General features: G+C 43.0%; 1 protein-coding gene across 2 annotated transcripts in view; it reads left to right on the top strand.

The window, feature by feature from the left end:
• The first annotated feature begins 13,582 nt into the window (after positions 1 to 13,582).
• hpcal1 (hippocalcin like 1) overlaps positions 13,583 to 26,680 on the top strand; it is a 70,054-nt gene continuing 56,956 nt past the window's right edge. Inside the window, exon 1 of one of the 2 annotated variants that reach the window (XM_033021601.1) lies at positions 13,583 to 13,841. The gene's annotated coding sequence lies outside the window, so the exon portion shown is untranslated. Of the gene's footprint in view, positions 13,842 to 14,066; positions 14,203 to 26,680 lie in introns of those variants that run through there. The other variant, XM_033021602.1, reaches the window with a different exon arrangement.

The raw sequence follows: 26,680 nt of genomic DNA, 5'->3' as shown, positions 1-26,680 counted from the left end.
TTTCTGCACAACCATCTTTCTCTATGTTAGGGTTACCTTCAAACAGAGGAACATTTTCCTAGTGCCACTGAGCACACAGTCTTAACCATCTGTCTCCCTCAAATAAAATCTAAATTAGACCAAATATCCTCCAGCCTTTTATAAAAAGCCCATCTTAATCTAGCTCTCAGTGTCCTGGGTTGGGTCACTGATCTAGCCTATTTTTCTAGCTGCTACCTATGCCTTACTTGGAGTCCCTGGAATCCATCTCCAGCTGCTTGCAGATAAAAAGGAACACTCAGACTTAATGGCCCCGATCCTCTTCAAGAAATGGTTGGACTGACAGTGAACATTAAGCTGGTGAATCAGTCATCTCAATAACACCCAATGAAAGTGGGCTACAAATAGTGCAGATCTCATCCAGAGAGGAAACTCAAACCAGAAAATTATTGTACATTCACGTTTCTTAAGAAAGCACAAGTTGCCCAATAAGGCAGATGGTTGCCAGGAAATGGAGAAAGAGGCATTAAAGGGAAAATAAATACATACACTCGCTGTCCGTTACATATTTTGTTTGAAAAGGGAATGAATGACATGGAATGTCCAATGTACGACAAAGCACCTGCTGTCCTCAGATTTGAAACTGCAACCCTTGACTCACCCATACAGATACAATATGTCATCTGTGCACCTGCTTTATCATAGCAACTTGATAATGATCTAACACTTTCCTGGAGCACGTTCTGAATAACTGATACTAGTTCTCAGTTTATTTTAGGGAAAAAATGTCTCAGCTCAGCATCAGTATTTGCCCCACTCCATTTTCAGCACAGTGCCAATGTAGGCACAGCAGCTGTTTCACTGCTCCGGTGACTGGGTTAGATTCTGATCTCCGGTGTTGACTACACTGGGTTTCTTCCCAGTGAATTATATGAAACCAGTAACATTATATGTCCATTTCCCACCACAGACACTGCATGACCTGCTACGTTCTTCCACCGGCTTGTTTTATGCTCCATTTTCGGAGTTGTCGTGTCCTATATTTTTGAAGCTCCAAGGTTCAGTGAGTCCCTCAGCATGACCATCTTGCAGTCTGGACTGTGCCAGTCGGCAATATTCCTGATGAACAACTCGCTTTGCTGGAAGATCAGCAAGTTTCCGGCAGACCAAAGAGCATCTTTCAATGAGTTGATCCACGGCAATAGATGCACTAAGACTGTGAAGAAAAATACTACTTTCTCTGCATTCTCTTGAGCTATTACTTGGCATATCCTTTTGAGTACAAGGTGGGACACCTTCTGCATGGTGCACCTGCTTCGTTTATTTTCATGAGGAACATTGTGTCTAAATTTCAAATCCTCTATTTGAGCAGACTGAACTGTATGGACAAGACTTCTGTTGAACACTTTGTAAGCTGAGGTCCACATTACAGTTAGTAATCTGTCACTGCTTTAATGGATATTCATGTTTTGGATCGATGCTCACATTGCGGCAATGGAAAATTTGAATGACAAAATGCTGTAAACTATAGATGTCTGAGAGCTTTCAATTTATAAATGCAAGGTCATAGAAGAGCAACACATTGAAGTAGGCAAGACTGGCTCCAGTAGAATCATATGTGAGGATGTTATTTGTAGATTTTAGTTCTGCATTTAATAACATCATACCCAGCAGAATGGTGGACAAACTGTCTGATCTGGGTGTTAATGCAAACACATGCGGATGGATTAAGGACTTTTTAACAGACCGCCCACAGACTGTCAGGATGGGATCCAATTACTCCCCAGTCCTGACGCTCAGCACAGGAGCGCCACAAGGTTGTGTGCTGAGTCCCATCTTGTATACAATATACACTTATGACTGTACACCAACACACAGTACAAACAGGATCATCAAGTTTGCGGACGATACGACTATGGTGAGACTGATAAACAACAACGACGAGTCTGCCTACAGAGATGAAGTCCAAAAGCTGACTGTCTGGTTTAAATACTTATTTATTATTTTTACTAATAAGTGTACATATGTGTCAATGGTTGTCGTGTTTGTATTTTTTAACCGGAGGAGATGCAATGGAATTTCGTTGCACAGTATTGTGCAATGACAATAAACGTATTCATTCATTCATTCATTCATTAAATCAGCGGGACAGGCAGCATCTCTGGAGAGAAGGAATAGGTGACGTTTCGGGTCGAGACTGATATATTGTCATATATTGTCTTTCTGCTGACTGGTTAGCACACAACGAAAGCTTTTCACTGTACCTCAGTACACAATAAACTAAACCTGAAACTGCTTCTGCTTTCCCATACTTACAGACAGTGTTTCATAGATCCCTTGCTATTTATTGATCTCTTGAATATATAGGACATGACAGCTTAAAAAATGGACCATAAATCAAGCTGGTAGATAAACTTAGCAGGACCACATGCAGCGTCTGTGGTGGGAAATGGACATATACTGTTTCTGGTTGGGACGCTTCATCTGGACTAAAAGGATAATAATAATAATAATAATAATAATAATAATAATAATAATAATAATAATAATAATAATAATAATAATAATAATAATAATATATTTTATTGTCATTGCACATAAGTGCAACGAGATTTGGGTATGCAGCTTCCATCCGACATCATAACTTAGGTAACTACTAAAATTTAGGTTTAGATACCTCGAGAACATGGTTTGTACAAAGAACATTACAACAGTAAAATAATCGAAACAAACTAAAGTGCAGATGTGTCTGTGCGACGTGACCATCCGAGGGAGACAGTCTGTGTGGGTGGGGGGCACTGAGCAGGGCCGGTTCAGAGCCGCTATAGCTCTGGGAAAGAAGCTGTTCCTGAGTCTGGAGGTGCGGGCGTAGAAGGCCTTGTAACGTCTGCCGGAAGGAAGTCGTTCGAACAGTCCATTACAAGGGTGTGAGGAGTCTTTGTGAGGAGAAGGATAAAGGGGAAACAGCAGTATAACAAAGTGAGGGTGAGGGATGGGACAAGAGCTGGCAAGTTGAGGAGGAAGATGATTGAAGAATGGAGTTAAATAGGGGAGGGAAGGGTGTAGGTGGCAGGGAGTTGATAAATGACTCCAGATTATGGTATCTTACAAGAAATGAAGCGTGGAACCAATAAGGGATGGATGGTGGCCAAATGGGAACGATGGGAGGAGGAGATGGTGATCCAGGTGGGAGGAATATGTGGGTGTTAGGCAGATAGGGTAGGTGGGGAATGGGAATAAACTATTAAGGGCCTGTCCCACTTAGGCAATTTTTTCGGCGACTGCCGGTGACTGTCACTACGACAACCTACCACCTAGTCGACGACAAGCTATGGCAAGTTACCGACAATCGGCGACCCAATTGTCGCGACTTAGGACGTCCACCTACGACCACACGTACGGCAACTTATGACCACACAGGTGACAACCTACGACAACCAATGTTAATTTGCTGGAAGAGTTGGCCATAAATTCAGTCGCATGGGACATGATTTACATGCACTGCATCTTTGATCACAAGTAAAACATTGATCATGTCACGCTACAGCAGGAAATGGAATCTCATATTTCTGAAGGCCTGATGCACCATTGCATGGAAAAAAACAGGATGTGCACATCTTTAACACATTTGCTGTCATTTCTGTAGCATGAGATTGGGTAAATGCAACTAGGAAACAGACCAGTTTCTAATCAGGAAAGCAAGCCTTCATGCAAGGAAGATCTGCTCATACCCAACCTAAAGTAATTTTCTTTGCCTAAGCATTGATGGAGGGTTCATGGTAGAAAATAAAATTGAGCCTTTCTCCAATGGATTGATGGATCAGATGAATCCATATTTCTTCAAATGTAATACCAAATGTTCTGATCCTGCCCCAAGGGTCCATCTCCATTGCCACAAGGTCTAGTCAACATTAAAGAAGCTGGATACCTGCTCCTCTGTCTGCACCACTGCTTCTCGCATAAAGGCAGATGGATCCATGCCATTGCTTGTAGCAGTGGTTCCTGTTGTAAACTCTTACTCTGTGTGTTCCTGCCATGAAAGGGAACAGTTCCTGCTCCTCACACAAATCCTGAAATTACATGTGGTTTTATGCTTAAAACTGTGGAAGATAAATCACTCATACACACAACATCTTCAACGAGTATGGAAGGGTACAACATCCTGAGGGAGTGTGAAAATCCAGGAGGAAACTGGCAAGTTCTATAGTTGCTATAAACTGCATAGTTCTATATTATATACTATTTTTATCTTATGGTCTTTTCAATAAGACAAATTTGCCACTCCCAGCCTCCTGGTCACTCTTTACATATGTTGACCAGAATAGATAATAAACAATAGGTGCAGGAGTAGGCCATTTGGCCCTTTGAGCTAGCTGCGCCATTCAATGTGATCATGGCTGATCATCCCCAATCAGTACCCCATTCCTGCCTTCTCCCCATATCCCCTGACTCTGCTATTTTTAAGAGCCCTATCTAGCTCTCTCTTGAAAGCATCCAGAGAACCTGCATCCACCACCCTCTGAGGCAGAGAATTCCACAGACTCACAATTCTCTGTGAGAAAAAGTGGTTCCTCGTCTCCGTTCTAAATGGCTTACTCCTTATTCTTAAACTGTGGCCCCTGGTTCTGGACTCCCCCAACATCGGGAACATATTTCCTACCTCTAGTGTGTCCAAGCCCTTAACAATCTTATATGTTTCAATGAGATATCCTCTCATCCTTCTAAACTCCAGAGTGTACAAGTCCAGCTGCTCCATTCTCTCAGCATATGACAGTCCCACCATCCCGGGAATTAACCTCGTAAACCTATGCTGCACTCCCTCAAAAGCAAGAATGTCCTTCCTCAAATTAGGGGACCAAAACTGCACACAATACTCCAGGTGGTCTCACTAGGGCTCTGTACAACTGCAGAAGGACCTCTTTGCTCCTATATTCGATTCCTCTTGTATAAAGGCCAACATGCCATTCACTTTCTTCACTGCTTGCTGTACCTGCATGCTTACTTTCATAGACTGATGTACAAGGACCCCAAGATCCCGTTGTACTACCCCTTTTCCCAACATGACGCCATTTAGATAGTAATCTGCCTTCCTGTTTTTGCTACCAAAGTGGATAACCTCACATTTATCCGCATTATACTTCATCTGCCATGCATCTGCCCACTTCCCCAACCTGTCCTAATCACCCTGCATTCTCATAGCGTCCTCCTCACAGTTCACACTGCCATCCAGCTTTGTGTCATCTGCAAACTTGCTAATGTTACTTTGAACCCCTTCATCCAAATCATTGATGTATATTGTAAATAGCTGCAGTCCCAGCACCGAGCCTTGAGGTACCCCACTAGTCACTGCCTGCCATTCTGAAAGGGACCCGTTAATCCCAATCAGATCATAACCAAGAGTATTGGGGCTTTCGGTGGAGCCTTTCCAGAAACCAGCCAGATTATTTGGGTGAGGTGAGCAGGTAAAGAAAATTCAAGACAAAAGCAAAGTAATTTTCCAACTGAAGTCTACAATGGCGCCGCCACCCCCACCCCCACCCATCACCATGGTCATCCCAATACTTTCAAACCATGTTGCACCCACCAAGAAGGGAAAGGTTTCAGGCATAGATTGTAGGGAGATGGGGATCTTGGGGATTCTGAACACTGAGAGAGAAACTGGTTTGTTTGTGGAATGGACAAGTATTCCTACTCCACGTGGCCCAAAAACAGTGCAGGAAAAGTACTTACATCTTCTTTGCAATACTCCCTTTAGCTGCCAGGTTTGTCAAGCCATATTGGGAGAGTTAAAACTGGAGGAGGGATAAGTTGTTAGGTGAACCACCTCTTCAAGTTGTTAGGTGAACCTCCTTGCACAAAGTGGATGGCCATTACTTTTTCACCTCTGTTTTCATCAGAGTTTGGCAGGTTTGAGTTGTTTTTTAAACATGTTTGCATATTACCCAACCTAAGCCTATTGTATTGTTTGTTAAAATTCCACTCATTGATTTGTTTGAATTTAACACTTCTCTCAGCTCTCAGACTATCTCTTTTCATGCCAGTGACCTGCATAAGGTCCAAAGTCTTCCAACCGTTTTCTTTATCTTGTCTCTAGAATTGCACAAGCATCTTACGTACCAGCAGCTAGTTTCTCATGCAAAATGCTCAACTTACCTAATTGATCCTCACAATCATTTTGTTTGCTCTGTTTTGTATCTCTTCAGTGGTTGTATTGTAATCTCCTCAGTGATTGTATTGTACTTTGTATGTACAGAGTACAGAGTGACCAGAACTGTTTGCAGTGTTCTAACTGGAGTCAAACCTATAATTTATAAAGTGCCAAGTTTATCTCAGTATTTCAGTCGCTATTAACAATTTAATGAATCTCCTCATAATGGAGAATAATGAATTTATTCTACTTACTGGTGTTGAACACAGTTGCGATTTGTTTGAATATTGTCGCCCAGATCTCCTTCGTTAAGCACACACATCTGGAGAGGTTAAGACTGCCTTGGTTGTGATGGATCACATTAAGTAATTTTATTTAGCGAATGCAAAGTCCTTTAGCCAAGCAGTTGCCTCTTGATCTGCTGTATGAAGGGTGACAAGTCCTCCTTTGAGTCTTTGTTGAGGGCATGCTTCAATGATGTGTTGCATTGTTTGCTGCTCTCCACAAGCACACCATGGGGTTGGACTGCTGCCCCATTTGTGAAGGCTGGCCAAGCAGGGGCCATGTCCAGTCCTGAATCTATTCAGCGTCGTCCACTGCTTCCTTGGGAGATTGGTGCCAGGGACCGGTAGGGTGGGGTCTGACACCAGATGTTTATTTGGGACGTCCTTGGACTCCCATTCCCTTTTCCAAGCTGATTGGATGGTGAAATCAGCTGGTGGTGGGTTCTTCCAAATTGGTCGTCTAGATGGAAGTCGAGCAGTGGGTGGGTTGAAGATGTCCATGTGAATTGGCAGATGAGGGGAGTTTTTGGTCTTTTGGAGCATCCTTTGAGTGAGGACTACTCGCCGGATGTGTGGAGGGGCTATGTTGGATAGGACAGGGAGCCAGGGGAGTGGTGTTGAGCGGATTGTTCCTGTGATGATCCTCATTGTTGAGTTCAATTGGGTATCCACATGGTGTGTGTGGGATGACCTGGACCAAACAGGGGCACAATATTCGGCTGAAGAAAATGCAAGGGCTAGTGCTGAAATGCGCAGTGTGGGGGCTGCTGCCCCCCACTTTGAGCCAGCAAGCTTACTGAGGAGATTGTTTCTGGACTTCACCTTAGCTGCTGTTCTTTTAAGATGTTCCTTGAAGGATAGGGTCCTGTCAAGGGTCACTCCGAGGTAGGTTGGAGTGGGGGCATACTTCAGTTTGGTCCTGCTCAGATAGATGTTTGGTTCTCTTGTGGCTTCTGCATTATGGAGGTGGAACACACTAGAGACCGTTTTTGCTGGGCTTGGTTTTAGGCGCCAGGTTTTGCAGTACTCGTCCAGTTTAGCAAGGTCTTCATTGAGCACCTGTTCCAATGTACCAAAATCTGGTGCTTGGAAGGCCAAACAGATGTCATCTGCATAGATGAATTTGCGGGATTTGGTGGTGGGTAGGTCATTTGTGTAAAGGTTGAACAAGGTTGGGGCTAAAACTGACCCTTGCGGGACCCCATTCTTCTGTATTTTCCATGCACTCTTGTTCTGTCCAAGGTGAACTCTGAACCTGCGGTTGGAGAGCAGAGATTTGATGGTTTCTGATGCCCAGGCAGGGAGTGCTTTGGTGAGTTTTAGGTGGAGGCCTTTGTGCCACACAGTGTCATAGGCTGCGGTGAGATCAAGGAACACTGCCCCGGTCTTCAGTTTGTTCTCGAAGCCGTTTTCAATTAAGTAATGAAATATTTCATTATCCAGCTTCCCACACAGAAAATTACCACTTGAGTGAGGTTTTAGGTTATCAGCACTTGTAGTGCTGAACTGCTTTGTGAGTCGTTGTTTACAGGTGTGGAGAGAAAAATATTGAGATACTGCACTTGTTTGAGTGATCCATCCTTTAGCACTTCAACTCCCCCTCCCATTCTGAATCTGACCTTTCTGTCCTGGACCTCCTCCATTGCCAGAGTGAGGCCCAGCGTAAATTGGAGGAACAACACCTCATATTTCGCTTGGGTAGTTTACACCCCAGCGGTATGAACATTGACTTCGCTAATTTCTGATAGTCCTTGCTTTCTCCCTCCTTCCCCTCCCCTCCGCTACCCAGTTCTCCCACATAGCCTACTGTCTCCGCCTCTTCCTTTCTTCCCCCCCCCGACATCAGTCTGGTCTCGACCCAAAACGTCGCCCACTCCTTTTCTCCATAGATGCTGCCTCACCCGCTGAGTTTCTCCAGCATTTTTTGTCTGCCATCTATTCAGGCTCTCATTTTACTTACTTATAATTATCAAACTTTGATGTGCTGGAAGAGCAGTTGGAGAGAGCAGTGTGAGCATGCATGGTTTTTAATGTACTGTTTGAATATGATGCGTGCTAAATGAAGGAGAGCTGAGAAGCCAGGTCGACAATAAATTCAAGCAGTTATAACAGCGCTAATTATCTGCTTGAGTTCTGTGTGTATGGCATGGCAGAGCCGGATTATCTTGCCCCCACAGGGGAAGGTTCCGCTACAACAACAGGGGGATTCACCAGCCTTTGATTGGGAATCATGGTTCTCCAAATCCAGCTGTGATCCCTTGATGGCCCTGGCTTATAATGAGTGATACATTTGGATTCAGGAGGCTGTTCAATGTTTATTGAAAGGACAATTTCTACCTGAACAAGTATAGTGGATGCCTGAAAATTTCAGGCTTTCAGCTAATGGAGGGAAAAGCCAACCCGTCGAAATTGATTGAACTGACTTCCCTAATTGTTGTAATCTGTGGATTGTCCCCTTGTCGTGGTGGAGAAGCTTGTGTGGTCCTGAGATACTGAGAGCGATGCCGTCTGGAGCTATGCTCCTGGTAGGGCCACCCATGGCGGTAAGGTCGAGGGGGAGGACTCTGGCAAAGAGCAATCCAACCAAGACCTCAACGGTGGAATAGGCAGAGGATGATGGCTGACCTTAGTGGAGCGTCACAACGGCTGGGAAGGCGGATGAAGGCTGCAGCAGAAAAGGGTCTCCAGTCGTCTTGGACTCCAAGACACTGGATCCTGACCGAGATCTGTCAAAGACCGTGTGGTGGCTGCCTGTGCACCAGTCTCCCCATGTAAAAACAAAGTCACGCATAGGTGTCCTCCAACCCTGGAAACACCCATGGTCAGCCATGACCGAAGGGGGCCTAAGAAATGGTGTAGTATCTTTGCCCGGTGAATAATGGAAGCGTGCAATCCAATGGGTTTTCAGAGATCGTTAGGTAATCTCATCTAGTGTTGTAGTGAGGACATTATTTCAGCCTCATACCTCTATAATAAGGAGGGAAAGGTGCTTATTACTACCCACTGGTTCCCTTTGGGTTTGTTTGCGCACATGCACAAGGCCTCAGTGATTAACTAGTTTGCCACACGCAATGCTTAATGGCACCTTCTGTAAAACACTTATGGAAGTGTAGTCTATCAATGATTCTTCATCTTAAGTAGAATCTGAATGGAGTGTATAGTGTATGAAAAGATAAATCTTAGCACAGGTACCACCTTTGTCTATGTTTGATTATCTTTTCTACATTTGTTACAGAAGATTCTATTTTCATACTAAAACTGATTTTTCTGTATATTTTGAGAAGTAAAATTGGTTCTGTAAGGACAGGGCTTGGTGCAAGCATGAAGCATATGTACTGCCTCAAATACAGCTGAACTTTTTTCTCCCCACAAGTACAGCCAATTCCAGCTAAATTTTGCAGTTCCATGGAAATCTTCAATTGCTTTAAAATTAATATTGTATTATTATCGTTAATATTATACATGTTACTATTGTAACTTAGAAGACATGATGCAAACTAATGTCTTTCTTAATTAAGTAAAGAAATATGCACAATTAACAATTGTCTGGCTAAAAAATGTATCCAGCAATCAAAATTTAACTTCTACTAGACTATGTGGGGCCCGTTGGGTCCCAGTTACACGGGAGGCCATTCCCCAAAGCAATATTCCACCACTCACCCTTAGCCCCTAACTGCGCGGGTGCGCCTCATTTCAGATTGAAAAAACGCGCAATCCGGAAGATAACAAGATCAGAGAAAGATAGATAGATAGATAGTCCATGCGTCTATTTACATTATGTGCTCTATGGGTGGTGGGCTAGCAAGAAAATATCAAGTGCATTGTGTGATCCATTTAAGTTAATTTTGCTATGGTAACACAGCTCATATATACATTTAACATCTCCTTTGCCACAAAATTGTAGATGTAGTGTATGAGATGCTGAAAGGACATGGCTCATTTAGCAATCCACAAGTCTCTGTGCTAACCATTAAGCATGATATAATCATCTACGCTGATTTGTTTCAACTCTTGCCCATTGTTATCCATCGAATCATAGAATCATGCAATCTAGGGTGGATCAGAGCTGTTGTGTTTGTGTCAGCTCTTTAAAGGAGCTAGCCAATTAGGCACTTGCCCTGCTTTTACACCACGGCCCTTTATTTTTCCCTCGTTAATTATACATCTTACCTATCTTACAGTTCTGCACTGTTGAATTTGCTTTCACCAAACAGTCGTGCATTGAATTCTAGATTATAACAATTCCTCTCCCTTTAATTCTTTTGCCAATTAGCATAAATTTGTGCACTGGTTATCAACCGACTCTACCTACTTTTATAAAACCCTTTGAGATTTTGAACACTTCTATTAAACCATTGCTAAGATTTAATGCTGCCCATACTTCAAAGCTGCACATATCAATAAAATATATATTTTAAAATATTTTTTGTTTGGCTTGTGAAAATATAAATAAGAATGCTATGCTATAGATTTTAGTCAAAGTCAAGTGTTTTGTTTAGATAGATGTTATTATTTTGCTAAGGCAAATTTATATTACATGCATAATGCTATATTCATGCAACAGCAGACTCATTATGAAAACATGAAGCAGGTGGTGTGGATGGAGATGACAGTTCACAGTAAAAGAATGGAATCTGAAGAAGAAAAAAAAACATAGCTGCAGCAATATACTTTATTTAGCAAATGGCTTAACGACTCGACTTTGGTGAACATGCAAACAACACAGGCGTAGAGTGGCCTTCATCAGCAAGTATATGAACCAGACTGCACTTCCACCCCAATTATGGTCAATTTCATTCCATTGGCTAAATGTATATTTAAGACCTTCTCAGGAGAGAAGGAATGGGTGACGTTTCAGGTCAAGACCCTTGGGTCTCGACCCGAAACATCACGCATTCCATTTCTTCAGAGATGCTGCCTGTCCCACTGAGTTACTCCAGCATTTTGTGTCTATCTTCGGTTTAAACCAGCATCTGCAGTTCCTTCCTACACTTTAAGACCTTCTCCATAGGCAGTCTATTGGAATCGAAAGTGTCTCACGTCCTCATCCATTCTGTGGGTAATGAGGTCATTGTTTGCTCTGCCCTTGATAGGGCAGGAGGCAGATGGCAAAACAAATGGATGTTGGAGGCAGTACACTCCCTCTGCCATTTACACTAAGCTTATGTATGCTCCTGGTGATTTTAATTACTAGGGATGTATAGGAAAGTTACAACTAGCACTTAAATCAAAAGCAAAATACTACAGATGCTGGAAATCTGGTTAAAACATATATTTCTGCACACTCTGACAGATAAAGTAATAACAGTTATGATAAGTAATAAGTGCAGGGATGAGCTGTGGTCATGATCCATGCCAGGCAGCATTAACCTCTGTGAATCACCTCTCACCTCTTCCACCACCAACCCCCCCCCCCACCCACCACCCCCCACCACCCACCACCCCCCACCCCCCATTGAACATCCTCAATGACTGACCATCCAAACTTGAGAATTTCAAATATCTACAACCTTAACTGAATTAATGTTTGCTTGTCTAAGTATTCTTTATTTAAAGATCATGGGCTGATTCCACCCTGCTCCCAAGTAGAGAATCTCAAGTCAGGAGAACCATCCTGTCAGTGTCTTACACATTACAGTTACCTCTTCTTACATTCCTCTGAACTCCAAAGAATAAACCCCAAAGCAAAATAACTCCAAATAGTGGCATTCTGATGAAGAAGCAGAAAATCTTGGAAGTAGTCAGCAGGCCAGGAAGCAATGCAACGTAAATATAATGTATATTTCTCTCTTTGCAAATCCTGTTTGATCTGCTAAATATTTTCAGTATTTGCTATCTTTTTATTGCAAAGAATAAAAGCCCATTTTACTCAAGCTCTGTTCAGATAACAACCCTCTTATCACATGAATCAATGGAGCAAACATTTGTGAAATCTTCGAGCATGTATTTTCTTGTTCAGCAATTCAATTGTATGGCTCCAAAATAATTCAGTTAATTAAATAAAGGCAGAAAAAAAATGCTGCAAGCACTCAGGAGGCAGAGAGGCAAATAGACCAAAAAATTATCATTAACGGTGTTACTGGTTCCACTGAACCTGTCTGACATGCATTTTATTACAAATTCCCAGGACGTCGTTATTTTTTTCAATTTTCATATTTGTAGTTAAATAGAAACACAGAGGACTAATTCTGGAAATTATTGTTGCTCATCCTGTGTTGTAAAATAATTATTTTCTTAGAGATAGACATTTATAAGGACTTTCTAATGAAAGATGGCAAAAGGGTCTCAGTTTACTGGGAGCATTCAAAAATCATCTGTGTTGGGCGAATTTTTATCCGGTGAACCATTACTCCTCTGTCAGACTATGTTGGGAAATGCATCTCTAAATCTCATGTTCTGCAATGGTTGCACGAAACTTCATAGTAATTTAAACATTAAACTGCGAAAAATCTTCCTTTACTTCTCAATACCGTTTAATTGCTTCTCTCAGAAGTTACTTTAAATGGCTACATATTGGAAACAATTGTATCTCATAACAAATAACACAAGCACTCGAATCACTTACAATCCAATCAACTTGACCGAAGATAAACTAATGGACATGGGGGTAGGGAGAGTCCATTGCAATACCGTTATTCTTCCAGGATCTTACTGTGAGAATTACAAAAAATACCAGAGAAGTAACAAGGAAGTTTATGCTTTTGAACATGTATGCATAAAAACACTGCTTTTGCGATTTATGGATCCAAACGAGTATACAAACTGCACGTTCTTGCTGCCTAAAGGGATTATCTATTAATAAAAGCACTAAATCCATGGTGTTAGAGGCTGCAGTTCCTAGTGGTGCGCTACACGCGCACGACTGAGCCCGGGCCTCGCGCCACACTTCCTGCCCCGGGGACCAGAGTGTGCTAAGTGCAAAGAGAGAGGGAGAGACCCGTCACTTATTTGGTAATTAAATAAAGTTGAGGCGTGAGAATGAGCGCGGATCCCTCTTGCCAGGTTCCCGCGGAGATGACAGCAGGAGATGTCATTGTGCAGAGAGGGAGGAGGGCAGTAGGGTGGCCGGTGTGAGTGTGAGCCACTCCCACTCCCCCACTGGCCAGCGGTGTGGGCTGGCCCTTGAGATGGTTACATGGTAGCGCGGCGGCGGCGCCGCTTCATCTCGTCCCGGCCTGAAATGGGAAGCTGCACGCACCTCACACCCCGCTCGCATTCATGCCTGCACCGTCTGTGCTCGCTCCCGTCCACTCACGCTGAACTAACCAGCACCGCTCTAAGGCTTTTTTATACGGTTTAAAGTTGCATGCCGTTATTCAGACACTTTTCTTTTTAAAACAAGATTTCAACACAGAAAACAGGACACCGGAGTGACAAAGTCGAAGTGAAGGAGGGGGAAACACCTCTGAAGAGCACCCTTCAGGTAGACGGTGAGTCTCTCTACAGTACGTGGGCTGTTGGATTGCGGGGAGAGAAACTGTAACTATCCAGGCGGTTTTTGTAGCCGTTCGCGGGAGCCGAGAAGGTGCGAGAAAAAAGTATGGAAAGGCCGGACTTGTTCTCACCCCCCGCCCGTCCGCATTTATCTTTCACTCAACAAACAATTTCTCAGCAAGTATTCACGCCCCCTTTCCTCCCCGAGGCCGCATTCTGTCATTTTACACTGCAAAGTAACCGCGACACGTTGACTTAATTTCGCGTCGACTCGGTTCTGCTTTTGTTTTGGAAACTTATTTTTTCTCTCTGGCGATTCAACGTCGAAAAGTTGACTGAGGATTCGGGCTCCAAAAGGTGTATTTTGTTTTCTTTGTTGGCTCTGTGGTGATGAATGATGAATGTTGTTATTAGAAAGACTAGCTGGTGGCGCGTAACTGTTTTCGAGGTGGTTAGGGGATGTTCAAAATTCCTGTTGATGTTGACAGCTACAGCAGTATCCGCGGACAGTCAACGGTGACTTGCTTATTTGCGCTCTTTGCATTTCCGAACATTTCAATACTTAATCGTCCCCTTTTTACTAGATATAACGCCTAAAGCCAGCGACGCAACATTGAAGCCTCGTGCATTGGCTTTAAGAATAACACGTTAAACGTTTCCCCGACGTACAGAGGAAACCCCTTGATCTAACGAAGTCAGGATAATGCATGTCCAAACAGTGGACTTGATTGTTATTATCATATAAATTAAAAACTCATTATCCCAAAGGTAAATATTCTGGTGGGACAGCAAAGTTGCCTTACTTCAAAATGTACTTTCAACATATTGACCATAACTGGTTTCTCGCCTGACGTACAGCAATCCATATATAAAGGGAATTAAACGTACACGGCTCAGCTTTCCGGGTGTAGGGCCTGTGGTGGCAGATGTACACAGTTTGAAGTTCTGGTTCAAGGCCTGTGCTCGTTTCCTTTCACTTACTCTAATGCGATTTGAAAACAGTGATCAGATCATGTTGGTGAGATTATAAAAACGTGGCAATAGGATCCTCTGTTGGACTAATATTTTAAGTAAAGACCAGCACTTTGTGACATAAACCTTTGGTCCAAACAATGTTCCAGAGAATTGACCAGTCGACAGTTTTCAAGTGAGAATGCTAAAGAAGCTCAAAACAGTTTGCATTCTTCTCACTAGCAATGAATGCCCCATTGTGCATCTCCTTTACAATGCTAACCAGGAAGAAAAAAAATACTCGATTGAGTCTGACATGACCATACATCTTGCAGGTCAGTCAGCAAGTTATGAGTGGTGTTGGAGGTCTGACAGAAATGTAAACTTATCAGATGTTTTTTAAATTTTCGTTCACACCGTGGTGAATGGTTAGTAATGTAAAGTGGTGAAATGTGTACGTTGTCTAACATGTTAGGCATGTGTAAATAGTGTTAATGTTAGGCTGTGTAAATATGAACATTCCCACAATATTGCTTTTCAGACAAGTATTAGGGGCAGATGGTCCAATACAGTGGTTGAGTTAATGGGATCTAGTAACTTGCATAACGAGGGGCTCAACCATGCCTGGTTGTTTGCCTCCTTGGAAAAAATGGTTTAATTTCATTTTGGGTTTTGTAACAAGATGTGACATCCCTAGTGTGGTGATGCCAGATTAACAATAAAATGCTTGTTTGGTAAATCTGTTCAAATAATGGATTAGTCTGTAGTTTTGAGAAAATTAAGATGGTAGTGTTGATAGGTGAGAATGCTTAATGTTTGATATTCAATGCTTTTATCGTCAAAGGTCATTTGCAGTGCAAGCCAAATTAAAGCTCCCTTAATTGTGCTCATGGTGTACACAAATAGCACACCTTTTATTAGGCAAGAGGGAATTTCTCTTCACCAGTCCTTTAAAATGTTTGGCTTGTATCTACTAACGTTCGCGTGGTTAATTTAGCCCTTTACAAAAATAATTTAAACTCCATTAATTTGAAACGTGTCTATAAAATATGATACCCCGAGAAAGCTCTTTATTTGGAGAAAATGATTTTTGAATTTGTTGCAGGTGTTTTGCTTCCCATGTCACATTTCTGATGGATGTGTTGTATTCTCCATGTGATGGGAGAGGAATTTTGTTGATGTAACAAGCGAAATGGGAACATTTTCATTGTGTTAAGGGAAATGACAACAAATCACACATCCTCTTGAGTAAAAACAATTAATAATTGAGATGTAGATTAAAGGATTGTAAAATAAATCATTTTTTTAAGTTTGAATTTAAATGATTCTTAAAAATTGTTCAAAAAACAAGCCAAACTAATTAAAAAATGTATTTTTAAATCGTGTGGTATGATGTCATATTGAACCTAACTATGTTCTGCAGTTACTTGCTGAACTCTGAGATCAATTGATTAGTATAACTTTGCAAGATATTGTTTTCCGGATTTAAATTATTATTTGGGGATTGCACAATTAAGTAGAATAAACGTTACTCTAACTAAATTGAGCGAGATACTTTTGACCTGAGTTTGTTCCCCAGTTACTAGCTGAGCTCACGTCAAATTATTTTGCATTGCAGACATTTGTAATATATTGTCTGTGTATTTAATTTGCATGGTTATAAATATAGTGTAATTAATCAAGAAAAAAATAAACACTTGCTTTGTTAAACAATGCTAAGGCACAATTGTGCCTTCCTGTGGGAAACTGCATCAGTAGATTTTATTAACATATCGTAAACTTCCACTGAGCACCATGCTGTATTGGAACGTATAGATTCCTATTGCATGATTGTGGCAAAACTCTTGCTTATCTGCTTTTCCAAATGAATTTATTCTTTTTAAGCAGCACACATCTGTGTTAAATGTAATGTGGCATATTTCAGTAGTTGTAAAACATACTTTTATTGTTACACAAGATTCTTAATCTTGGCCCCTAATATTTACAGTAGTGTTGTAAATCTGGTGTGTTTCATGATGCAGTGTCCGAGTGATATTTAAATACAATTGAAATCTTTAGGCTTTTAAATCGCAAGTACCTGTAGCTTGTTTTATGAATGATGACAATATGGTGGTTAACCTGGAAAATTAGATTTGAGTTGTATAATGAAGCACCTAATAGGATTTGCTATCCTTGTGGACTGTATCTCGGCCAACCTAATCGTATAATTCTGTGGGCATTATCGCGTTAAGAGCTTTTTTCTAGGTGCTATTTTTAAATGCTTTATTTTAGTCATTGTTAAAGATTTTTAAAAGTGGTATGCTTTCTATATTTCTCAAATGCTGCAGCTAATGCGTTCACTAATTTGAATCTGTTGCTTGTATGAAAATTGCAAGTTTGCTAATTCTATAACTTGAACTATTTGCCAGGAGTGAGAAGATTGCCTAAATATGAACACAGATTTCGGTATAACTGTATAGCAATGCATAATATATATATATATTAAAGCTATAACAACCTCGTGATGTCAACACCTACTTATTATCACAATTCTTTTGTGTTTTAAATCTCTATTAGAAAAGTTCTAAACTTGACTATTTTCTATATTGTTTCCTTTCAGCTTGATACATTTTTTGGTAAAAATCTTTTTTTTGTGTGTTATCCATATGTCATGAAACAGTCCATCCTCGAACCATTCTGTGGACTAATTAAATTTATTGAGATAGCTGGCTGTTCAGACTAGTGTCCTTGTATTGACTGCTTAGTTTCCCCATGTGAGGAGGTGCACAGCAGGAGCTTATCAGCTCTTAAAGAGGTAATCAAAAGCTCCCGTGTCAGAGATTATAGTCAGTCATCTACATCTGGTATCACTGTAGAACTATTCTGCTCAACATGATTTATTTTTAGAATATTAAATACCGAAATAGAAAATAGACCTTTTCTCCTTTAGAACTGGGCATTGTTGCCTTGTCATAACCAAAGGTTTTTGATCTGAAACATTGACTTTATTTTGTCAAAAATATTGCCAAACCAGGTGAGTGTTTAAAATTTTATGCAGTTTTAAATTTACATTTCCTGGTCTTTTTGGAGCCGATTTTTCTTTTGATTTGACCATATAACTGTTGCCCAGAGTTACTATTCTGCACTTTGCCTCAATATGGATGCACTAAGTGTTATGAAAACTAAATTACAAACATAAATTGTGTGGGGAAAGTCGAGAGGGGGAGAGCGAGAGGGTGAGAAGATAAAAGAGCAAGCTTGCAAATTCTTTGGTTTAGAATTGTCAATGGAATTAGAGCATGGCATTATCTTTTGACATTCTTTATTTTTATTTGATGTCTCTGTCCTTGGTGGCCATTAGTTGGGCAGAATTATAATGGAATCTACTAAGTTCTAACAAGTATAAAGACTCGGTAACAGGTTATAAAACCTTATTAGCTAATTTTATTTCCCATTTGTGAACGGGAAATTCAAGCATTGCAAATAGATCCCAACAGTTCATAATTGCTATAATTTTCATCTTGGAGATGACTACAGCTCGTAATACAATATTGGTATTGTATTAATAGCTTTGAAATTACATGGAACCAAATGATGTGAAACCCTAAAGTATCAACATGTCAGTGATGGCATATCGATTGATGACCTTGAAGCCTCTTTGATTGACACCTCAGTCTCGGCCACAGCAGCATCAAAGAGCCTGAGCCAAGAGCAGAACTGGTTACAGTTGGTGTTTGGAGATGTTTTGGAAGCTAGCTAAAGAAATGCTTACAAATGGAGAGCCGCATCCTCTGCCTATGAGAATTGATTTATAACACAGTTTTGTGCCGGAGGACCAGATTTATGCTTGGTCACTGGGGTTGAGAATTAAGATTTCATGAGTTGTCAATTCTATTTTTTTTTTTCAATCAGACTTGTGTTCAATTAGTTTCTGATATTTGGAGTTCTCTTTTAGTTGAAGGATTCAAATGGCCATATTTAATTTGGAGATATGATTGCAGTCTACACTTGTTTAAGAAATCTAGCAGCATTTGTAACAAAGCGTATGGAACAATATCATTGGAGAACCTTTGATATCAAATATAATTGTTTTCACAAAATGTATATTTAACATCAGTTTAATTTAAAAAAAAAATGGAATTGATGGAAGTGGTCATACCATCTCTTTCAGTACATATTAACTGTTGCTTTAATATAACAGGTTTTTTTTGCAATCCTGCTAAATACATCTCTACAAGACCATAAGCTTCCATCTGCACAAAGGGATGTTGCCTTTTATTTGGATCATATTTTTGTTGGATAACATGTTTGCACAGATTTCCCTTGAGTGGAGCGATTCTCCACGGGCAGTCTCATAAGTACTTCATCTGTCGCTTTGCTCCATGTGTACGGTACTATGACAATTAAGTGGAAACTTTCGAACCTGGCTGCAATCAATGGTTCTATCTTTACTTTTAACATTGGATACACTACTATATTGAGGGTGCAGTGGTTACATTACTAGAACAGACCCCCCAATTTACCTGTTTACTGTGCCAGGGTTCTGTCTGAGAGAGCCGTTTGTTTGTCACATGCAAGTTCGCTCCATAACCATGTGAGTTCCTTCTAGGTTCTCTAGTTTCCTTCCACCCCCTAAAGATGCATTGGGTTGGTTAGTGTGGATTATCTCTTTATTTAGGTATACGTCAAAACAATCAAAATGGGAGTGGACATATGTGAGAATAAGATGCAGAATTAAAGTTTTAGTTTAGTTTATTGTACTGGGGAACAGTGAAAAGCTTTTTTGTTGCATGCTATCCAGTCAGTGGAAAGACTATACATGATTGCAATGTAACAGTGATATAGATATAGGACAAAAGGAATAACGTTTAAAGTAAAGTCTGATTAAAGATAGTCCGAGGGTCTCCAATGAGGTAGCGCAGGACTGCTCTCTAGTTGGTGATAGGATGGTTCAGTTGACAGATGACAGCTGGGAAGAAAATGTCCCTGAATCTGGAGGTATGAGTTTCACACTTCTGTACCTCTTGCCTGATGGGAGAGGGGAGAAGAGGGAGTGTCCGGGCTGAGACTAATTTTTGATTATGCTGGCAGTGTATATGGAGTCGATGGAAGGGGGTTGGTTTGTGTAATGGTCTGGTCTGCGTCCACAATTCTCAACAATTTCTTACATTCTTGGATGGACCTGTTCCCAAACCATGCTGTGATGCATCCCGATAAAATGCTTTCTATGGAACATCTGTAGAAGTTGGTGAGAGTTGTTGGGGATATGCCAAACTTCCTAAGCCTTCTGAGGAATTAGAGACATTAGTGTGCTTTATTGACCATTGCCTTGCTATGGGTAGTCCAGGACAAGTTGCTGGTGAAATCTACTCCTAGGAATTTTGGGCTTTCATTCATCTCTATTCAGTGCCATCAATATATTCTGGGCTATGTGTAGCACCTTGTTTCCTGAAGTCGATCACTATCTCCTTTGTCTTGTTGACATTGAGAGAAAAGTTGTTGTCTTGACACCAGGTTACGAGGTTCTTAATCTTATTCCTGTACTCCGTCTAGTCATTATTTGACATCCGGACCACAACGGTGGTGCCAACTACGAATTTGTAAATTGAGTTGTATTTGTATTTGTCTGCACAGCCGTGGGTATATGAGGAGTAGAGAAGGGGGCTGAGAATGCATCCTTGTGGAGCACCATTGTTGAAGATTATTGTTGGGGATAATTTGTCACTCATCTTAGTTGTTCAGGAAGTAAAGTATCCAGTTTCAGAGACGAGTGCTGACTCCAAGATCTATGAGTTTTGGATGAGCCAGGATGGGATAATGGCATTGAAAGCAGAGCTGTAGTCTATGTATTGAAGTCTTACGTAGCTGTCTCTCTTATTCAGGTGTTCCAGGGTTGAATGTAGGACCAGGGAGATGGCATTGGCCATGGACCTGTCAAGGTGGTAGGCGAACTGCAGTGGGTCAAAGTTGCTTGGCAGACAGTCCACTCACCTGCCTTCCTCCAGCCCCAACCCCCATCCTTGCCGTGTGTTCACCATCGCCCGTGACCTCCCCTCTCTGATACCGAACAGTCTGTCCTCAGAAGAGGCCTCACCTTTGTTCCCCTCCGTCCCCACCTCAATGAGTTCCGCGTCCGCCATGATGTGGAGCTCTTGTTCCGTCGCCTCCGCATCAAAGCGTTTTTTCAATGGAAGGAGCCCTTGCCCCTCAGTGATGACCCCTTCTCCCATCTCCAACGGACCCCCTCTTGGACTGCCCCTCATGGCCATCTTCCGGCTTTAGACCTTTTTATTTTAAACTGCCGGCGGGACATCAACCGCCTCAACTTCTCAACTCCCCTTTCTTACTCAAACCTCTCCCCCCTGAACGTACAGCTCTACACTCACTCTGCAACAACCCAGACTGAGTGGTCAAACCTGCCAACAAGCAGGGTGCCGTGGTAGTCTGCCGTGCAGATCTCTACAAGGCTGGTCCTTGCACTCAACAACTTTTCGTTTGACTCCTCCAAATACAAGGCGTAGCTATGGGCATGCGCATGGGCTCTAGCTATGCCTGTCTCTTTGTAGGGTACATCGAACAATTTTTGTTGGAGGCATACCAGGGCCCTATCCCCAAACTCTACCTCCGCTACATCGACGACTGCATTGGTGCTACCTCCAGCACCCACATACAACTCACTGATTTCATCCATTTTGCCACTAACTTCCATCCGACACTCAAATACACCTGGACTATTTCCGACATTTCCCTACAATTTCTAGACCTTACTATCTCCATAGGGACGACAGATGGCACAATGGGCTAAGTGTTCGGCTGGCAACCGGAAGGTAGCTGGTTCGAATCCCGCTTGGAGTGCATACTGTCGTTGTGTCCTTGGGCAAGACACTTCACCCACCTTTGCCTGTGTGTGTCCTTGGGCAAGACACTTCACCCACTTTTGCCTGTGTGTGTGGATGTAATTATGTGAAGCACTTTGGGGTCAATGCAAGTTGACTAAAAATGTGCTATATAAATAAAGAAATTTAATTTAATTTAATTGCAGGTGATAGACTACTGACCGACATCCACTATAAACCCACTGACTCCCATGGCTATCTGGACTACTCTTCTTCCCACCCTGCTTCCTGTAAGGACTTAATCCCCTACTCCCAATTTTCCGTCTACGCCACATCTGCACCCAGGATGAGGTGTTCCACACCAGGGCATCAGAAATGTCCTTATTCCTCAGGGAACGGGGGGTCCCCTCTTCCACTAGAGATGAGGCTCTCCCCATCACCCCCCCCCCCCCCCCCCCCACCCACTCGTAACAAGGGCAGAGTCAACTTCCACCCTACCAGCCGTCACATACAACAAATAATCCTCTGACAATTTAGCCACGTCCAACGGGATCCCACCACCGGCCACATTTTCCCATCTCCTCCCCTGTCTTCCTTCCGCAGAGATCGCCTCCTCCGTAACTCCCTGGTTAATTTGTCCCTTCCCACCCAAACCACCCCCTCTCCTGGCACTTTCCCTTGCAACCGGGGGAAATGCTACACTTGTCGCTTTACCTTCCCTCTTGACTCCATCCAAGGACCTAAGCAGTCTTTCCTGGTGCGGCAGAGGTTCACCTGCACATCCTCCAACCTCATCTATTGCATCCGCTGCTCTAGGTGTCAGCTGCTCTACATCGGTGAGACCAAGCGTGGACTTGGCGATCGTTTCACCGAACACCTCCGCTCGGTCCGCATTAACCTATCTGATCTTCCGGTGGCTCAGCACTTTAACTCCCCCTCCCATTCCGAATCCGACCTTTCTGTCCTGGGCCTCCTTCATGGACAGAGTGAGGACCACTGTAAATTGGAGGAGCAGCACCTCATATTTCGCTTGGGCAGTTTACACCCCAGCGGTATCAACATTGACTTCTATAATTTCAGTAGTCCCTGCTTTCTCCTTCCCTTCTCAGCTCTCCCTCAGCCCACTGTCCCAGCCTCTTCCTTTCTTCATCCCGCCCCCCTGCTGATAGTACTTTGGTATGTACGCCACTGAGGTTGACTTGGTTGAAGTCTCTGGCTACAATGACCAGGACTTCGGGATGTTGATAGTGGAGTAGACCGGCTGCTTCTTTCAGTTGCCTCTGAGAGTGATCTTATGGTCTTCCGCAGAGCCTGACCGTGGATTCCAAGCTCCTTCAGCAGTCTGATGGTAGATGACGCAACAAATCCTCTGCATCCCACTTCAACTGGATAGACTTTGGTGTTCCAGCCACGCTGCGTTGCCTCTGCTGCAAGCTCTGCGTAACGCAGCTTCTTACGCTCATAGGCCTCCTCAACAGTTCATTCAGAGAAAGCGACGTCTGCAAGGCGAGAAAGAAGAGAAGAAATGACACTGGCAGGATTGCTCTGCTGAGAGCATGCACGCGTCTGACGAGCTGAATGCTTGTGTCATAGTAAATTTAACTAAATTCCAGGGTAGCTGTTCAATTTAAATTTGGATTAATATCTGAAACACGGTCATGTTTTATAACTTCTCCAGTGTTTTTAACACCATCTGGCCTACACTGCTAGGGAGCAAACTGACAAAAATGCAGGTGGATGCTCCATTGGTGTCCTGGATCACCAACTAACTGACTTGATGACCGCAGTGTGTCAGGTTACAGAGCTGTGTCTCGGACATGGCAGTGAGCAACACAGCCCTCTCTCCCTTCCTGTTCACCATCTACACCTCCGACTTCAGATACACCTCGGACACCTGCAGACGTTTTCAGATGACTCTGCAATTGTAGGCTGCATCAGTGAGGGGGGGGGAAGCTGAATACAGAGGTGTAGTTAGACTTTGCTGAGTGGTGTGGGCTGAATCACCAGCAGCTCGACACCGACAAGAGTAAGGAGTTAGTGGTGGACTTTAGGAGGCGAGGTACACCTCTGTCCCTTGTCTCCATCAAGGTTGTGGATGTGTAGTTTACCAAGAAGTACAAGTACCTTGGAGTTTATCTCGACAGTAAACTGGACTGATACAGGAACGCTGAGGCACTGTATAAGAAGGGACAGAGCCGGCTGTACTTTCTGAGGAGGCTCCACTCTTTCAACGCCTGCAATAAGATGCTTCAGATGTTCTATCAATTGATGGTGGCCAGTGCCATCTTCTTCACCATTGGGTGCTGGGGTAGCAAAGTGAAGGCCATGGACGGCAACAGAATTAACAAACTCATCGCGAAGGCTGGCTCCTTCCTGGGGGTGGAGTGGGATTCACTGGAGATGGTCTTGGGAGGATGCTCCTCAAACTGCGGTGCATCTTGGACAATACAGCTCACCCCCTCCATGACTCACGGGTCAACCTGAGGAGCGCCTTCAGCAACAGACAGGTTCCACCATGATGCAGCACAGAACGCCACAGGAGATCCTTTTCCCCTGTGGCTATCAAGCTGTACAACTCCTTTCTCTTCTGTTGTAGGGTAGACTGACTCCCCCCCCCCCCCCCAATCTTTGCACATCCCCAATCCTGAACTTTCTTCTTGACACTTTAATTTCATGTATCTTGTTGTGTTTTATGACAGTTGGCAGACCAATTTCCCTCCTGGGATAAATAACGTTGTATTGTATTGTATATCTTGAATTAAAGACTAGCAATAGTCCTGGTTGAAATGACGGAGACTACCATTTTGTTGTTTAAGAACCCAATGTACTAATGTCCTTGACGGGAACATTAAGGACATTAGTACAAGATCCACAATAATGTGTTTGACTCATAAAGGCCCACTGAATTGTCCAAAATGGCAGCTCTGGGGAGGGAATAGACAAGCGATATATCAGGTTGAGACGTCATGTGTCCATTTCCTCACCAGATGGTGCCTGACCTGCTGAGTTTCCCAAGCACTTTGTGTTTTGCTCACATTCAGCCTTGTTGATCTTGCAATATCCTCCCAACCAATCCTGGATTTGGAATATCCAAATTATGATGGCTGTCACACAGCCAAGTAAAGCCTGACCAAGGCGCATGCACTGTGTTGTACTTCCGGTGGCGCTGGTGCCAGCTGCCTCCACCTTCAGCCCGGTATCTTTTTGTTTTTTTAGTTATGTTAAAGTGTGTTTTTTATGTTTTTTTAAATGTCTTTATGTGGGGGAAGAGGGCACGGTAAGGGGGATACCGTCCTTCGGTCGCTTCCTGGAGAGGACGCGACTATTATTCGAGTCGCGTCCTCACCCCCCCAGCGGCCTACCTACTGGATTGGCGCGGCCTTTCCTGCCGGGTTCGACCAGAGCTCCAGCAGCGGCGGGACAGCGCTGTAACATCGCGGGGCTGGCGATGCCTTACCGGGGATCGCCGTCTGGAGCCCGGAGTGCTGGATCTGCTGCACCGACATCATGGAGCTCCGGTTTGCGGAGCTCCCAACGCGGGCGGCGCTGATCAACAACGTGGGGTCCTGCGACTCCGCCCGGCTCGGCCTGCGGACTCGGGAGCTGCGGACTCCGGCTGCGGGAGGCGGCTGATCGGGAGGTCCGGGCCGCTGAGGAGGAGGATGTTCACCGTCGGGGATCGGCGTCGGCGTTCCACCAGCCCGGCGTGAGGGCCTGAACATCGGGCCGCCCGGTGCGGCGACTGCGGGTGCTCGGAAGGCCCAGACCACGGATGAACATCTGGGAAGATCGGAGGGGAGGCTGGCTGGACTATGGTGCCTTCCTCACCTTGGTGCCACTGTGTTATGTTGTGTCGTGGACTTTCTGTGTTTGTGCTTTTCTTTTTTTAATTCAATTTTATTTTTAATATGTTTTATTATTTATTATTTATTTATTTCTATGATACTGCCTGTAACGAAAATTCATTTCGTTGTCTCTAATTGAGACAATGACAATAAATTTGAATACAATACAATACAATACAATAAAAAGTGTCATACCTAATAGTTAACATGTCAGTATTTTCCATTGCAGCTTCCCTTGTTTGTCTTTCCCACTATCAGGACAGAACAACCAAATTTGATGTTAGATACAGGCAAGGAGTAGCAACCATTTCATATTTCATGGCATCAGAACATCAATGGTTTTCTTAACATGTGTGACATTTCCAGTTAGTTGGTGTGATTTCTAGATTGAATTGACTTGAATGGTTATACCAGCTCCCTTAGTGCCTACTCACTGTCTCTTCATTAATCATGGCCAGTGGTATCCATTCCTTATTGTATCTACACAAGCAAATGTGATAAGGAAATCTGATTACCACCTAATCTCAGTTGATATATTGGTGCTCCTTCATGTTGAATAGTGTGAAGCAGCACTGGAAGTAGCAAAATGACAATGCACCTTGTGTGGGAGCTTCAGATCCATCACCACTGATTGAGCTACCTGACTGGATCTTCAAGAGTGAACAAACCAATATTAGGAATAAGTTGTTTAAGAAAGAAGGAACTGCAGATGCTGGAAAATCGAAAATCTGAAGAAGGGTTTCGGCCCGAAACGTTGCCTATTTCCTTCGCTCCATAGATGCTGCTGCACCCGCTGAGTTTCTCCAGCATTTTTGTGTACATTAGGAATAAGTTTCTGGGTAGACATCACAGATGGTTCTGTCCATCACAGCCTTGGTAAAAGTGACCACTACATGAGCTTGTGCAGGGAAAAGTACTGTCTTTGCACTGAGTGCATGCTCCATTGTGTTTTCTGGCACTCCTATAATGCTAGATGAAGTAATCCACAACATATCATGAATGCTCAGTTTTGCAGCAGAAAAATATACATAACCTGTCACCACATAGTCCAGTGTATTACCTGCTCTCATGCATGCTTAATGGCTAAAACAAGTCAGACTATCAAATGATCCCACAGCCAATAAATACGATCAAACTCAATAACCTAGCCACATTTGATCATGAGCAGGGATGGACAATTAAATAGTTAACTGAGAGATGATTGTATAAACATTGCCATCCCCA

This window comes from Amblyraja radiata, chromosome 5 (assembly GCF_010909765.2).
Source record: "Amblyraja radiata isolate CabotCenter1 chromosome 5, sAmbRad1.1.pri, whole genome shotgun sequence".
In the NCBI taxonomy this organism is placed as follows: Eukaryota; Metazoa; Chordata; class Chondrichthyes; order Rajiformes; family Rajidae; genus Amblyraja; species Amblyraja radiata.
Note: the sequence above shows the minus strand (reverse complement) of the source record. Positions and strands in the feature narration are given on the sequence as shown.